The 15,300-nt window shown below is 39.7% G+C and overlaps 1 protein-coding gene across 7 annotated transcripts in view; it reads left to right on the forward strand.

Moving 5' to 3' along the window:
• The window catches only part of LRRC3B (leucine rich repeat containing 3B), a 185,153-nt gene that overhangs the window by 49,714 nt on the left and 120,139 nt on the right, over positions 1-15,300 (forward strand). Inside the window, exon 1 of one of the 7 annotated variants that reach the window (XM_009201811.4) lies at positions 1,336-4,714. The exons of the other annotated variants lie outside the window; for them this stretch is intronic. The gene's annotated coding sequence lies outside the window, so the exon portion shown is untranslated. Of the gene's footprint in view, positions 1-1,335; positions 4,715-15,300 lie in introns of those variants that run through there. 7 annotated transcript variants of the gene reach the window in all.

Below are 15,300 nucleotides of genomic sequence, written 5' to 3' on the forward strand. Positions count from 1 at the left end.
AAAGAACTATCAAGGAGAATTCTGGTGCCTTAGTTCTTTTATTTAATGTGTGTTCATAGCATGCTATGGCATTTGCCTAATACTATACTCAGTATTGGGAGAGGTGGGCACAGTCTACCTTCTCATGTATCTTATAAATGTGTGTGTGTGTGTGTATGTGTGTGTGTGTATATGTGTGTGTATATATATATATATACACACACACGCACACATATATATATATAGAGAGAGAGAGACGAAGTCTTACTCTGTCACCAGGCTGGAGTGCAGTGGCATGATCTCAGCTCACTGCAACCTCTCCCTCTCAGGTTCAAGAGATTCTCCTGCCTCAGCCTCCCAAGTAGCTAGGACTACAGGTTCGTGCCACCACACCCAGCTAATTTTTTGTATTTTTAGTAGAGACGGGGTTTCATCATGTCGGCCAGGATGGTCTCAATCTCTTGACCTCATGATTTGCCTGCCTCGGCCTCCCAAAGTGCTGGGATTATAGGCGCGAGCCACCGTGCCCGGCCATAAAAATAATTTGTATACTTGGAGTGATCAACACTAGCTCTTTTCTGCAAATGAAGAAAATAAGTCTTAGTATGTGAAGCTACTCAGGATTTGAAGCAAATTAATTTAACCAGAACCACACTTTGGGCCTTTAGATATCTGCCCTAGAATTCTTTCTCTTATATTTGCAAACTTGGGGTTGCCATCCTTCCTTGACAGAAAACTCCCAGAAAGGCCAAGAATTTAAATGTTGTTGTTTTTGAACACAAGATCTATTTAGGCAGTTGAAAATGGAAACTCTAGTAAACTAACAATGACTCATTGTTAAACGCATTTTAAACACATTTTAAAGACCTTACAATAACATGTTCTCTGCACCTCAACACCCCCAGCTCCAGGCTTTAGACAGTTAAAGAAGTTGTTGCTCAGTAACTGAGGTGTTCGTTTATCATTTTGTTTTATGTTTTAATTAACACAGTGAATTTTGAAGAAAATAGTTTTGATTTTTTCAAAAGGCAAAGCAGAAGATACTAAGAAAAGAAAAAGTGTCACAGCCTTTAGTTTAATATCCTAGAAATCACAGTCAGTACTTTGTTTTGTTTTGTTTTGTTTGTTTGAGACAGTGTCTCGTTCTGTCGCCCAGACTGGAGTACAGTGGTGTGATCTCAGCTCACTGCAAGCTTCGCCACCCAGGTTCACGCCATTCTCCTGCCTCAGCCTCCCGAATAGCTGGGACTACAGATGTGTGCCATCACGTCTGGCTAATTTTTTTGTATTTTTAGTAGAGACAGGGTTTCACTGTGTTAGCCAGGATGGTCTTGATCTCCTGACCTCATGATCCGCCCACCTCGGCCTCCCAAAGTGCTGGGATTACAGGCGTGAGCCACCACACCTGGCCGTACTTTTTTTTTTTACAGGAGAAGGGTAGTGATTAATAGGTTGCAATAGGCCATGCACTTTTGCCAGTCTGATTTCTTATATTTATCCTTCAGTTGGTAGCTCAGTTCTTAATAGTTTAGTAAGACTTGGTTATGATGTGGAGATATGAAAATATCTCCTCATAATTTCATGTTAATTGTAAATAAACCAAAACAAGTGGCCCTTCACATGAGGGCCTGAGAAGACACGGGGAAGACCACTTTTTTTTGAAACGGAGGATTAGTTCTATCATCCTGTTTCTGAACTGGCAGTTTATACTCAGTTTCTGCTCCCAGCCTCCAACCTAGTCAGCCTAATGGTAATAACCATTTTTATTGTTAAATGTAAAGTCTTAAATTTATTATCCAGTTTCTGTTAGCAAATGTAATCTCAGCCCCAAATCTATTGCTCCAATTACAGTGGCTATGTTATGTAGCTGCTTCAGATTTTTGGATTCAGTATATTTTATCTTTTCCTTTTTCCCCCCTTTTCATGTCTTTGAAATACATTTCTAATAGAGTATATCCAAGTCTTTATGGAACATCTTAATTCAGAAATGACTCCATAGTACGCTTTGTTTAAGGGCCACTTTTTGGAGCAAGAATATTGTTAATACTCCACCAGATCAACTGTACAGAATGACTTTGAGGGAACAGCATTTCTCCTTCAAAATGTGAAATGAGGGTTCTGGTTGGCGATTTATTGTCTAAAAATTTTACTCCCTAGTCCAGTCTCATAGCACCTGAGAATCAAATTTCTAGCCTCGGCACATGTCAGTGTTGCCATGTGAAATGAATCTTAGAAATTACTCTTAAATAAAACAAAGATCTGCTGCAGTGGCAAGCAATCGTTTTCTGCATAAATATAAAATCAAGAAAAATCAAAGTGGTCAGAGGTTGCTTTTATTTTTTTCTAGAAGTCATCCTTTAAAAAAAAAATCAGAACATGCAGTATTGAAAACTGAGTTCATACAGTCTTTTATTTCTCTTATTTTAAGGTTTTCACTTCAAACTATACTGATTATAATGCTATGCCTTTAGATACACTTTGTGTGAGATGAAAATCCAACAATGCTGAAGAGGGTATTGGGAGATAGGTAGATGGGGAGAAAAAAATAGTACCAAGGTTGAGCTACAGAACAAAGAAAATGTACTTCATTTCATGTTAAGTTTTGTTCGACTGCTTGGAGAGGTTCTGAGAAGCAGTCTTAGAAAATTAGGCAGTGCAATAAGGTATGGTGGACACAAATACTTTCTGGTGCTTGCCTATTTTATATGTCTTCTTTGCCTATAAAAGAGATGAGAATAGTCCAGTGGTTTCAGTAGCCCGACAGCATGGAGTGGAAGCAGTACCCTCCATCTTGCTTCCTGGCTCGGGTCTCTAAGCTGCTCTCCCTTCTTACTGTGTCGTATGCCCTGGGAGATCCCCCTCATATTATCCCCATCCCTACCTCCGCCCACTGAAGAACAGCCTCCTCCACTCAAACAGGAAGTCTACACAAAATCAGTCAGCTCTAGGAGAGTTTTCTTAATGCAGTGCATTAATTGGTGAGTAACACTCACCCTGTCCACTTTTTGAGGTTCTTGTTCCTGAAATTGGTCCCTGGTTTGTGAACCACATTGGAAAGCCAGCCAGACTGTAGGAGACCCAATTTCATCTCCTAACCTAGTGTAGATTGTAAATAACAAATAATAAATACATAACAAAGAAACACATAGGCTTGTCGACGATGAGCTTTTGAACTAAGTCAACTTTGTGATTTAATAGAAATCATTTAAATCACTTGAATTTTTGGAACAAGCATACTCTACATTTTATAGACGAGGAGAGGTTTATGTTGAGTTAGTTTTTGGATTACTGATGCTGTACTATCAGAAATATGATGAGTTTCATCACTTCCAAAAAAGTTAATTAATGGAGAAGATCCCTCTGAAGTCTGTGGGAGGTTGCACTATCTTCAATTCAACAGGTTAATTATGAATATTTGGTAAATATTTTTTGTCATGCTGTCATAGGACAGAAGCAAAACATTTACTTATGAATGTAAAAACATTAACATGAAACTAAGTGGACTAAAATAAAATTTAAGCTTTTGACTAATTTAGCCAGATCAAAATAAAGTAAAATATTGATATTATGCAAATGACTTAGTACTTGGCTTCTATTCTTGTTTTCTTATAAAAAGGAATGAAGGTTGCATTTTAAAATTTCTAAATGAATTATATATTTCAAAACAAGTTTTCTCAAAGAATAAAAACATTCTATCTATTCTATTCCTGATGTTAAAATCTAGGTTATTCATGGAAGCAGGGCCTATATTCTCCCTTGTGCCTAGCACCACATACAGGATTTGATAGTAAATACATACATAAAATAAATATTTTAGATGACTAAATGAAATTGTAAGTACCCACTAGATATCACAACCAGGAAGCCCCACAAACAACTCAGATTGGGCATTTCTAAAAATGAACTCATCCTTGCTCCCTCCTTATTTGCTCCAACCTACATCCTTCTCCCTACTTCTTCTCCCACGTTTTCCTTCTCAGTGAAGTCACCTGGCCTAATACCTGAGTATCAGTGTAGACCAGCGCCTGTCTATTGTTTTCCTGAAGATTTCCCAAATAGCATGGGCTTAAATATAATTTAAAAATGATTCCAAGTAGTTTTATGTTGGGCTATTTTATTGATATTCCATGACATGACTTGAAATAATTGGAAACACCCTGGGGTATCACAGGCAGAAAGAACAAGAAATCCTCCTCTCAACATGTTCTAGTCTTTGATCTTTGTTTTCTGTGTGCTCTAGTAGTATGTCTTCCTGGTGTGGTTCTGCCCACCTGATTCTATTGCATATAAGTAGATACCTATTTAAGCAGGTAGATACAGGTAGGAGCTTTTGTCATTTTCTTAAAATAAAATGGATACATTCAGGTATAGCATATAAACAAAGCCAGTGATTCTTAAAATCAAGTCTGCATGTGTCTGTGATACCCCAATCAGATGAATTCACCACTGACAAGGTTGAGGTTGTGAGTCAGGCCTATGCTATGAACTCTAGGTGCCACATGCCCCTTCCTGGAGTACTTGCTACCTTCAGCCAGACACACACTGTGCCAACTACCCACTGTCTTCCTGGCGCTCCAAAGAGTGAGAATGTAGGAAAAGCGGTTGGTGGCATGGAAACAATTAATTCTCAACTTCTTTCAGTTTGCCCAGAATATTCCAAGCTGTGTGAAGAAGCCCCAGTGACTGTTTTTTCCATTTTTGCCAAACAGCACGTGAAACTGGAAGTTTGACAAAGGTATTGATAAAAAATAAGTTAATTGGAATAACTGGTTTTTTTTTCTGGCATTGTTGAATATATATGCATATATCTGAATATATACTCAGGTTGGCAAACATGTATCAGTTAAATAATTACAGCATAGTTAAAGGAAAATTGTTCTAATTTAAAATTTGAAAATATACAGTGTTTTTAAAAATAGGTTGATATGAAACACCTTAATTATTGTTTCTTGGGGAAAACTAGCCCTTATTCTAGAATGTTTATCTTCTTATTCTAGAATGAGAATTCTTATCTAGAATGAGAATTCTTATCTAGAATAAGAATATCTTCTTATTCTAGATAAACATTCTAGAATGTTTATTTTCTTTATGATGAAACATATCATTTCTTTTATTAAATAATGGTGGTAGTTGGTAAAATAAAATGTGGCAATCTGACATCATCCTTTGTTCATTTCATTTTTATATTTGCACATCCATGAACACTGATCTGGCAGTGTGATTTATAAGGAGGAGGTCCAGGCTTCACTGTAGACATGCTCTGGGTAGAAGTGTAGAATGGAGGTGTTAGTGCTTCCAAACCACAATATAAAGCGGGGTTGGGCAAGGTGTCATGCTGGAATAGAAATGACACTAGTCTAGGGGTCAAGAGCACACATTCTTATTCTAGCCCCATCACTGATGAGTCAAGAAGGTGAGTCATCAATCTCATTTGCAAAATGGAGACAAAAACCATACCTTCCTTCTTCGCAGGGACATTGAATAATCAAAGAAAATTGTGTGCATGAAGTACCTTGATAACTGTACAGGGCTATGCAAAAATAAGGCACTCATCATACAAGGAAGCCCTGTTTTTTTTGTTTTGTTTTGTTTTTTTTCTGGAGAGTGGGAATGTGAGGGGAGGGTTGATACTGAAAATAAACACCAGTATTCTGGTGTACTTCCCATAAGCTGTACTTCCCATAATCTTTCATACCAGGGTGAATCTAAGGGAGGTTCAGCTAGTGACTGGTAGTGGTCACAACCCTGGGCAGGAGGCACTGTGTGAGGTGTTCATTTGCCTGTGATCGACTTGCACTACTGCCAGGGAGCAGGCTGCTCACTAGCATCCTACCTGCATTAGAAAGGCTGACAGGTTTGTATGTGAGGAAGGGATGGCCTGTGTGAGTCAAAGCAGATTGGACGGTAGGCCAGCTTGTTGGGGGACACTGGGAGCATCCCTGTGCCAGTGGCATAGACCTTTGAAGAATATTTAGAGCATGTAAGGACAATAATGCCACAAGACCAAAGAAACCAATGTATACATATGACACATTCTTATTGTCAGCCAAAGTTGAATATAAATATGATAAATAGCCTTTTTTTGTTGTTTTGCCTTTTTTTTGTTATTTTTTTTGTGAGACAGGGTCTCACTCTGTCATCCAGGCTGGAGTGCTGTGGTGTGATCATGGCTCACTGCAGCCTTGACCTCCTGGGCTCAAGTGATCCTCCCACCTCAGTTCCCGAGTAGCTGGGACTACAGGCATGTGCCACCATGCTTGGCTAATTTTTATATTTTTCTTCTTTTTTGTTTTTTTTTGTAGAGGCAGGATCTCGCCATGTTGCCCAGGCTGGTCTCAAACTCCTGGGCTCAAGTGACCAACCTGCCTTGGCCTCCCAAAGCGCTCGGTTTATACGTATGAGCCACCATGCCCAGCCAAGATTGGTATTTTTAACTGTAGTTTTAGGTACATTTGAAAGTCCAAGAAGCATTCCTGTGAAATTTATCAACATATGGGAAAAGTAGTGGAATTCACTGGGTGAGGTGGATCACGCGTATAATCCCAGCACTTTGGGAAGCTGAAGTGGGTGGATCACTTGAGGCCAGGAGTTTGAGACCAGCCTGGTCAACATGATGAAACCCAGTCTCTACTAAACATACAAAAATTAGCTGGGTGTGGTGGCACACGCCTGTAATCCCAGTTACTCGGAAGGCTGAGGTAGGGGAATAGCTTGAGCCTGGGAGGCGAAGGTTACGGTGATCCAAGATCACGCCCCTGCATTTCAGCCTGGGTAACAGAGTGAGACTCTGTCTCAAAAAATGGAAAAAAAAAAAAAAAAAGTAGTGGGATTCCTGGTCAGTGCTGATGCCTGAAGAATCAGATTCTGAATCCTGAGTAGCATCTATACCGAAGGTTTGTACCTAAGAGCCAGGGGACCCTCAAAACCACATGAGAAGCATGATGCTGGTTCTTAAAGTTTACTCTGAAAGAAGGATTGGAAAAGCACCACAACAGGAGGATATTAAATCATAGATTCATAGAACCAGATATAAAAATGACTTTGGGGGTTATCCAATACCCAATTCATATTCTGTTGACAGTTAGCACAAAAGCCTTTAAGAATAAAGAGAGAATAAAGACTTTCTGGGAAGAAGAATTATGAGTTGTTTCATAAGTTCTTTCAATGAGAAAGACGTGTACCTTTTCTCTTTCTCATTAAAAACAAAAAGTGAAAACTGAAATTCCTCTAACATCACATCTTCCAGGAATATTTGAGTGGGCTCTGTTGACAACAGGTCTGCTATCATACAACAAATACAAATGTATTTGATGAGAAAAGATCTTATCAAATCCTATGCTCACGAATAAGACAGCATAGGATTGTTATGCATAACCATAACCTGGACAGCTAGAACCATTCATTCATCCATTCATCAGTTATTCATTCAGTTATTCAAATATTTAAACAGAGTTGGACAAAATCCTCTAGGTTGGACAGTCTCTCATCTGGGTGCTTCTGCAAGAAAGATGATAGCAGGTAGTCTTGGTGTGACCACAACAGCCAGAGCGATCTTTTCAATATGTAAATCAGTTCATCTCACTTCTGTGATCAAATCCCAGTGGCTTCTCATCATGCTTAGAATAAAATCCAAACCTTCTGGCACAGTATTTGAGATCTCCATGGTCTCCCTGCTGGCCTCGCCAAGCCTGTCTCTACCACAGTGCCTCTGCCTGCTTAGCTGCAGTCACACTCAACTTTTCACTTTTCCTCAAAGAAGCTGAGGGTGGCTCAGGGTCTTGGCACATGGTGTTCCTTCTCCTGGAGCTCTGTACCTTTCACTGTCTTCACAGATTGTTTCCTCACTTCAGTCAGTTCTCTGTTCAAGTGTTACCTCCCTGGGGAGGCTTCTACTAACCTTCCTATTTAAAATAGCACCATCCACTGCAACATGTTCCGTGCTTTTATTCTCTTTATTGTTATTCTGCTTGGTAGTTATTATTTCTCCTGACATTACATCATGTATTTGTGTGTCACCTGTCCTCCCTGCCCTCCTCCACCAGAATGCAGAGCTTTATGAGTGCAGAAACCTTGTCTGTGGTGTTCTCTGCTATAGGCTCATCATCAAGAACAGTCCCTGGCATGTAGGAGGCTCATAAGAAAATATCTGTTAAATGAGCAAATAAATGAATGAGAGGGAGTGATTAAAGGATTTGGGTTAGGAGAACAAAAGTGTGTCACATAACAGAGAACACAGAATCCCTGAGCTTCATTTTCTCCACTGGCCACTATCCCATCCTCTACAGAGCTCACTTGCTTTTCTTCTTCAGCCTGCAGAGGAGGCCTAAGCAGAGCGATTCAACTTTCATGTGCAACAAATTTCCCAGATCTTGTGAAAATGCAGATTCTGACACAGTAAGTCTGAGGCAGGGCTTGAAATTCAGTATTTCTAGAACTCTCCCAGGTGACACAGATGCTGCTGGTTCACAATCCAGGGAAGGGCAAGTATTACAAAGCCAGCCCTACAGGCACAGGTGCTTCCCAGCCTTTCCAATACCACCTCTCTGCCCCCACTTCCCAGTAAAAACACCCATTGAGGCAGGAAAAATTAAATGTACAAATTCTCTTCTTGAAGTTTCTGTGTTTAGGAATCCTGTTAAGTTGTGCTTTTGGAATATTTATCTCATTAATCTATTTAGGAAATGGTTTGCATCTCTGTTTTAGAAATAAAGTAAAAGAACATTCTTAGAGGATTTCTCCTATTTGAGGTGTAATGCCACGAGCAAAGATTGTAAATTTCCCCAAGGGGTCTGGGAAATAGAAGTTTATATTGCATCCATTTGTGGGTAGGGTAGCCCAGAAATGTCACACATATCACACCTCAGTAGTTCCCCAAAGCCTCTCCATCATTCCATGTCACAGCGTGCAATTCCTACTCTACATCCCAGTATTGTCCAAATAATTGACCTCCCATATCTTCACACAGAATGTCGTAAGCCTGTGCATAAAAATATGCCAAGATTATTCGGCATTGCATTTGGTAAAGGAAACTCTATAGCTGATTTTTCCCTCCTTGTCTCCAACAGCTTTGTTTCATTGTGACCAGAAGATACAAAGTATAGTCTAGCCCAGACAGGGGATTTATTTTGGCGCATCCTAAAATACAGAGTTCCAAATATTTCAGAAAAGCATCCTAATCTAGAAAGAAAGTGTTATCTTTCCTATTTCATTATTAATCATAGAATTTAGTTTTGGAAGCCAAAGACCAAAGTTAGCATTGGACAGAGAAGAGAAAATCTGTTATTTTGTTCTCTCGAATATTTATTTTTATCACTTATATACTACAAAAGACAACTGAATTATTGTGGTCTGGAGTAGGCTTTTTTAAAAAATAGCTTTTGAGGGAGGAAGAAGAAAGGAAGGATAGTTTGGAAGATAATATCTAGTTTCTGTTCTTATTGACATTGCTTGTACTTTTTTATTGTTCTTTTGATGTTTATGGAAGTGCTTTTAGACATAATTAACATAATGTGAATCCTTTGGGATCACACTGAATTGTATTAACGAACATAATTATAGGTGTAGATTTTGTGGGGAGAAAAATGTGTCCTATTTAATATGTAGTTTTAACAGGGAAATTGACTTGAAAACTAAGGCTAAATTAAATATACTTATGAGAACATATTAGTAGCACATGTAACCTCTCTTCCTCACAGTCTACTAGGGAAGAACAGGCATAAACCTCATTGTGTCTGCTGAGCAAGAGACAATATTCCATAATGTTTATGAGCTCAGGTTCCAGAATTGGCAGATTTGGATTGAAATCAGGCTTTGTAATTATTAATAATTCAAGCAAGCTTCTCTGAGACTTGATTTTTCTTATCTGTAAAAGGGGATCATAGTGATTCATATCTTTCAGGGTAGCTCTGGAGGTGAAATAGGATAACATGAAGTGTATAAAGCCTATAGTCCCAAATAAGGGCCAAATAAATGTCAGCCCCTACAATTATAGTAATTATTCTTCTCAGTATATTATCATTAATGTCAATCACTGTCAGGCACTAGAGTAGCAACCAGATGGTTGATAGATCTGGTAAAAACAAAAGTATTTCTAAAATAAGCCAAAGCCCCTTGAATTGAATATAGTAATCCTCACTTATCCTCAGGGGATACATTCCAAAACCCCCAGCAGATGCCTGAAGCCATGAATATTACTAAACCCTACATATACTATGTTTTTTCCTATACATACAAGTTTTTGTGTATACATTTCTTGTCATATTATATCCTATGATAAAGTTTAATTTATAAATTAGACACAATAAGATATTAACAACAATAAATAATAAAATATAATGATTATAAAAATATTCTTAATAAAATTTATGTGAATGTGGTCTCTCCCTGTCTCTCTCAGAATAACTTATGGTACTGTATTCACCTATTTGGGGACTATGGTTGACCAGGGGTAACTGAAACCATGGAGAGTAAAACCGTGAATAAGAAGGTACTGTGGTTAACTCCCAATCCCTTCCCACACAAGACTTGCCAATAGCTTTGTAGCTGCCGTTTCCTCTTGTCCAACTATTTTTCATGCTTCTTTTGTTTTTCTTACATGTTACCTAGGCTTGAGAACCCCTATACACATAGCTTGCCTCTCATTACTGCCGCCCTTTTCCTGGCAAACTCTCAAGTTCACTGCCTCTCCTTTGCTTCTCCTGCCACCTCTCCAACCTCAAACTTTCATGCATATGTACTTTGTCACTTGCAGAAAAGAACTGCTTTGGTTGCTTTCTCCAGTCAACTTATTTACTGAATAACTGTAGTTATTCATTACTACATTTCCTTTTGCCTTTGTTCCTGGTGGGAAGACCTATTTATTTTCCCCCAGGAAGTCCTGTCATTGAGATGCGAAAGTATGTTTCCTGGCCAAGTGCCACCAGAAAGACAGTGCCCAGCCTGGAGAAAAACTAAATGCTCCTTTTGGTGGGGCTGTCATTCAGTTTTAAGTACCACTGGGCCTCTGCACAGCTCCCCTCTCAGGGTTCTTACAAAGTGGCATTGCCTCAGTGGATAGTTTTCCCCTCCCCATTGCATATTGCATGTGGCATTCAGCTGCTGCACATTAACAGTGTCAAAAAATTGCTGTGTTTCCTCTTCTACATCAATTAGCTCTGTATTTCCTGTTTCACTTTTCCATTTTGTTTACCCCAAACAATGTAAAATCTGAGAATTTCTAATTTATACCCTGTGTTTCTCTCACAGGCATTCTGCAGCCTGTAAGAATGACACACAAAAACAATCCTATCTATAGTTTTTATGTCAGTTTTTAAACTCCAGAAGCTCAGTTCTGATATCTTGTTTATTCCAGTCATGCTTATTTGGTTGCAAGCTGTTCTGGGACTTCTAGGGCACCATTTGGGAATGGGAGGAGGTTAGGAAAGGTCAAGACCAAGGAAAGAGAAACTAAGAGGCTGTGGTGCATCCCTTGTCCCATCAAGGAAGAGGGCAGCAGTTTAAAATCACACTACAGTCTAGGGGCATCCTTTGTCCCATCAAGGAAGGAGACAGCAGTTTAAACTACATTATAGGACCAGCTTACTGCACGATGGCATTTCAATACCACAACCATCTGATCTGTTGGGTAAATTGTGGCAGCAGCAGTTGAAATATCCAAATATTGGCAAAGCCAGATTTGAGTAGTTGTAGCATCATAGTTCTTTGGGGCCCATCAGTTTAGGCCAAACAGAAGCTCCAGCAAGGTCTGGAGAAATAAAGAAGGGGGTTGGAAAAGATATGCTATGAGTTGGATCCCCAGGAGGCAGAGGTTTATGGCAGGTCCTCACCAGCGAATGTTGAACTCCAATGAGGAATGAAAGCACAGCCATATTCAAAGTCCTTGTCCATGAGGTTAGGAAGGCTGTGGCTGGGTGGAACCATACGTGTATAAGGTTGCACCCTGTTGAAACAGTGAAACTAAAAATACTACCTTCTCAAAGCAGAACCAGTCCACCACTCTGATCAGCCCATTAGTTATCAATTCTTCTGGCCTAAGACAGCAGCCTTGCCAGCTTTTCATTTTCTATCTGCGCCCCCCCCAACCTCATTTATTTGTGTAGAGGTAGGATGCACACTTTTCCTAAGATATCTGCAGCACAATTTCTCAGGAATAAGTCTCTATTCTTACTTTAGAGCACTTTGTCAGACAAATCTTGGCACCAGCTCTTTGGGTTCCTTTTTGAGCATAAGTCATACTGATGTCTGACAAAAGCTGATCCTTTGTCCACAGGGCTTGTTTCTCTCAATATTTTCTCAGGATCCTTCTGGCTGAGTTGTCTGCTATGGACTTGTCCCATTTCTCCTGGTGAATCAGCCAATTTAGATGATTTGCTCAAGTTATTCAGTCAGGATCACGGTCGGATGAACAATTCCTTGGAATCTTTATTCTCCACGTTTTTTGAAAACAAAGTTGGGAAAGTTCCAGCCCTCTCTATGCTTTCACAAAGCTTTGTGCTCTCTGATAGTATCCATAGTATCCAAGGAACCAAGGGTGAAAGTAGATTATATGTAACTGTCAATCCCATGGTTCCCAGTGAAATTAAGTCAGTCTCAATCTATATGGCATTTAAAGGACTGTGCGGTATTCAGAAATGGGCAGGTTGGCTGGAAAATTATGATACTATCCTTGCCTTGACCATGATATGTGCTGCATCTGTGCTTACTCTTTTCTATCTCCTTTCTGACAATTTCTGGTTCTTTACTTCAGCTCTCTTTCTGACTGCCTTAGTCCATTTTGTGCACTATGACAGAACACTGAGACTGGGTAACTTATGATGAACAGAAGCTCATTTTCTCACAGTTCTAGATACTGAGAAGTCCAAGATCTAGGTGCTGGCATATTGCAAGGGCTCTCTTGCTGCACCACCACATGGCAGAAGGCGGAAGGGCAAAGAGACAAAAAGGAGGCCAAACTTGTCCTTTTTTAATGGCATTAATCCACCTAGGAGGGAAAGCCCTCATAGTTTAATCAACTCTCAAAGGTATCACCTCTTAATACTACGGATAGCACTTAAATTTCAACACGTGTTTTGGAAGGGACAAACATTCAGACCATAGCACTGACTTTCTATAAACATATGTAATATGTTCAGAGTGGAACTCATTATTCATTGAGATCCCTGAGTTCACCAGTAGCAGATCTTTGTTACTCCATTCTCACATACAATGGAGTGCTTGCAGTCACTCAAACACAGGGGTTTTTCTTCTTTTTTTCTTTTTCTTTTTTTTTTTTTTTTTTTTTTTTTTTGATGGAGTTTTGCACTTGTTGCCCAGGCTGGAGTGCAGTGGTGCAATCTCAGCTTACTGCAACCTCCACTTCCTGGCTTCAAGTGATTCTCCTGCCTCAGCCTCCCGAGTAGCTTGGATTACAGGCGTGCGCCACCACACCCAGCTAATTTTGTATTTTTAGTAGAGATGGGGTTTCACCATGTTGGTCAGGCTGGTCTCTAACTCCTGACCTCAGGTGATCCACCCATGTTGGCCTCCCAAAGTGCTGGGATTGCAGGCATGAGCCACTGCACCTGGCCCACACAGGGTGGTTGTTGTTGTTTTTTGGGGGGTTTCATGTTTGTTCATTTGTTTTTGCCTTCTTGATTTTACTTGACTTTCTTGTTTTCTAAAATGATCACCTCCCTTTAGTCTCTGCTTGTCAAAATGCTACCTGTCTTACTAGTATGTGACCAAGGACCAGTCATTATATTTCTCTGAATCTTAGTTTGTGTAAGGAGGATACCCAACTGTAACAGTGAACTTAGGCTCAATAATTCTGTGGTAAAAAATGAACCTCAAATCTCAGAAGCTTAAAAGGACAAAAGTTTATTTTCTCATTCATGTTGTGTGTCCAATATGGATCAGTGAGGAATATGGTCTTCCTATTTACTCATGGACCAAGGAATACTGGGGTTGGGGGTGGGGGGTTTGGGGAAGGCCTAAAACTCACACAAGTTCTGCTCAGACTCATCAGCCAAAGTGATTACATGGCCACACTTAACTTCAAAGAGATTGGAAGCTGGGCATGGTGGCACAGGCCTGCAGTCCCCACTACTCATGGGAGACTGAGTCAGGGGGATCCCTTGAGCCCAGGAGTTTTGGGCTGTAGTACACTGTGATCACACCACTGCACTCCAGCCTGGGTGACACAGTGAGACCCAATCTCTAATTAATAAATAAATAGAAAGAGTGGAGGGGGCAATCCTACCACTTCCCAAGGAAGAAAAACTGAAAATTTTGCAAAGTATAGTAATGATGAGTCCACTTCTGTAAAGGTACATTATAAACCTTAAGACACCACTCAGATGTAAGGCGATATCAGGATACTTCCTCTTTGCAAGAGCCAGCTTCAGTGTGGTGAGAGAGAGGGCAAGAGAGAGAACTTCAATTGACTTGATATGCTTTTTGTTTGCACAGCCATGATAATAGTGAGAGAAAGTCCGATGTAGTGCTTAGCATGGATTCTACATGGGTTCAAATTCTGGCTTAGTCACCTACCAGCTCTGTGACCTTGGAGGAACTAATTTCAGTGTGCCTCAGTACTTCTTTTTTTTCATCTGGAAAATGGGGATAATGATTGTAAATAACTCAAAAAATGGTTATGAGTATTAAATAAGTTAGTCATTGTGAAGATATCAGAGTAGTACATAATACCATACAGATATTTGCTAATTAAAATGGACTTATGCCACAACACAGACTGTTTTGCAACTGGCATTTTTTTTCTTTTAATATTAAGACATAGTAGACTCCCCCTCTCTCTCTCTCACTCTCTCTCTCTATATATATATTCACATATATACTTCAAATCTATACAAGCTTCACTCATATATATATGTGTATATATATCTATATACCTCATTTTTTAAAAAAACTATTTACTATTACTATTTTATGACTATACCTTAATTTACTTAGGCAGTGCAATTGATGGAAATTTCATATACAATAATTCAGAAGGATCTTAGTTTCATGAATCTCCATTAACTGAGCAAGTTGCCTGCTTTCCTCCTCTTGACTTGGGGTTTAAATACTGTGTCCCATTTAGTGGTTCAGTGGGGGGACATGCCCAGATATGCTCCACTGATAACTTAGTCCAGTCTCTCAGTTATGATATGTTTTTCTGGTGGCAAACATTCTCTAAGATTCTATTGGAAATAGCTCTCTCAGATAGAAAATACTAAGTTCTTAGGCTTAGTCCTCCCCCCCCCCCCCCCCACTTTGAGACGGAGTCTCGCTCTGTCACCCAGACTAGAGTGCAGTGGCCAGATCTCAGCTCACTGCAAGCTCCGC

This window comes from Papio anubis, chromosome 2 (assembly GCF_008728515.1).
Source record: "Papio anubis isolate 15944 chromosome 2, Panubis1.0, whole genome shotgun sequence".
Lineage (NCBI taxonomy): Eukaryota > Metazoa > Chordata > Mammalia > Primates > Cercopithecidae > Papio > Papio anubis.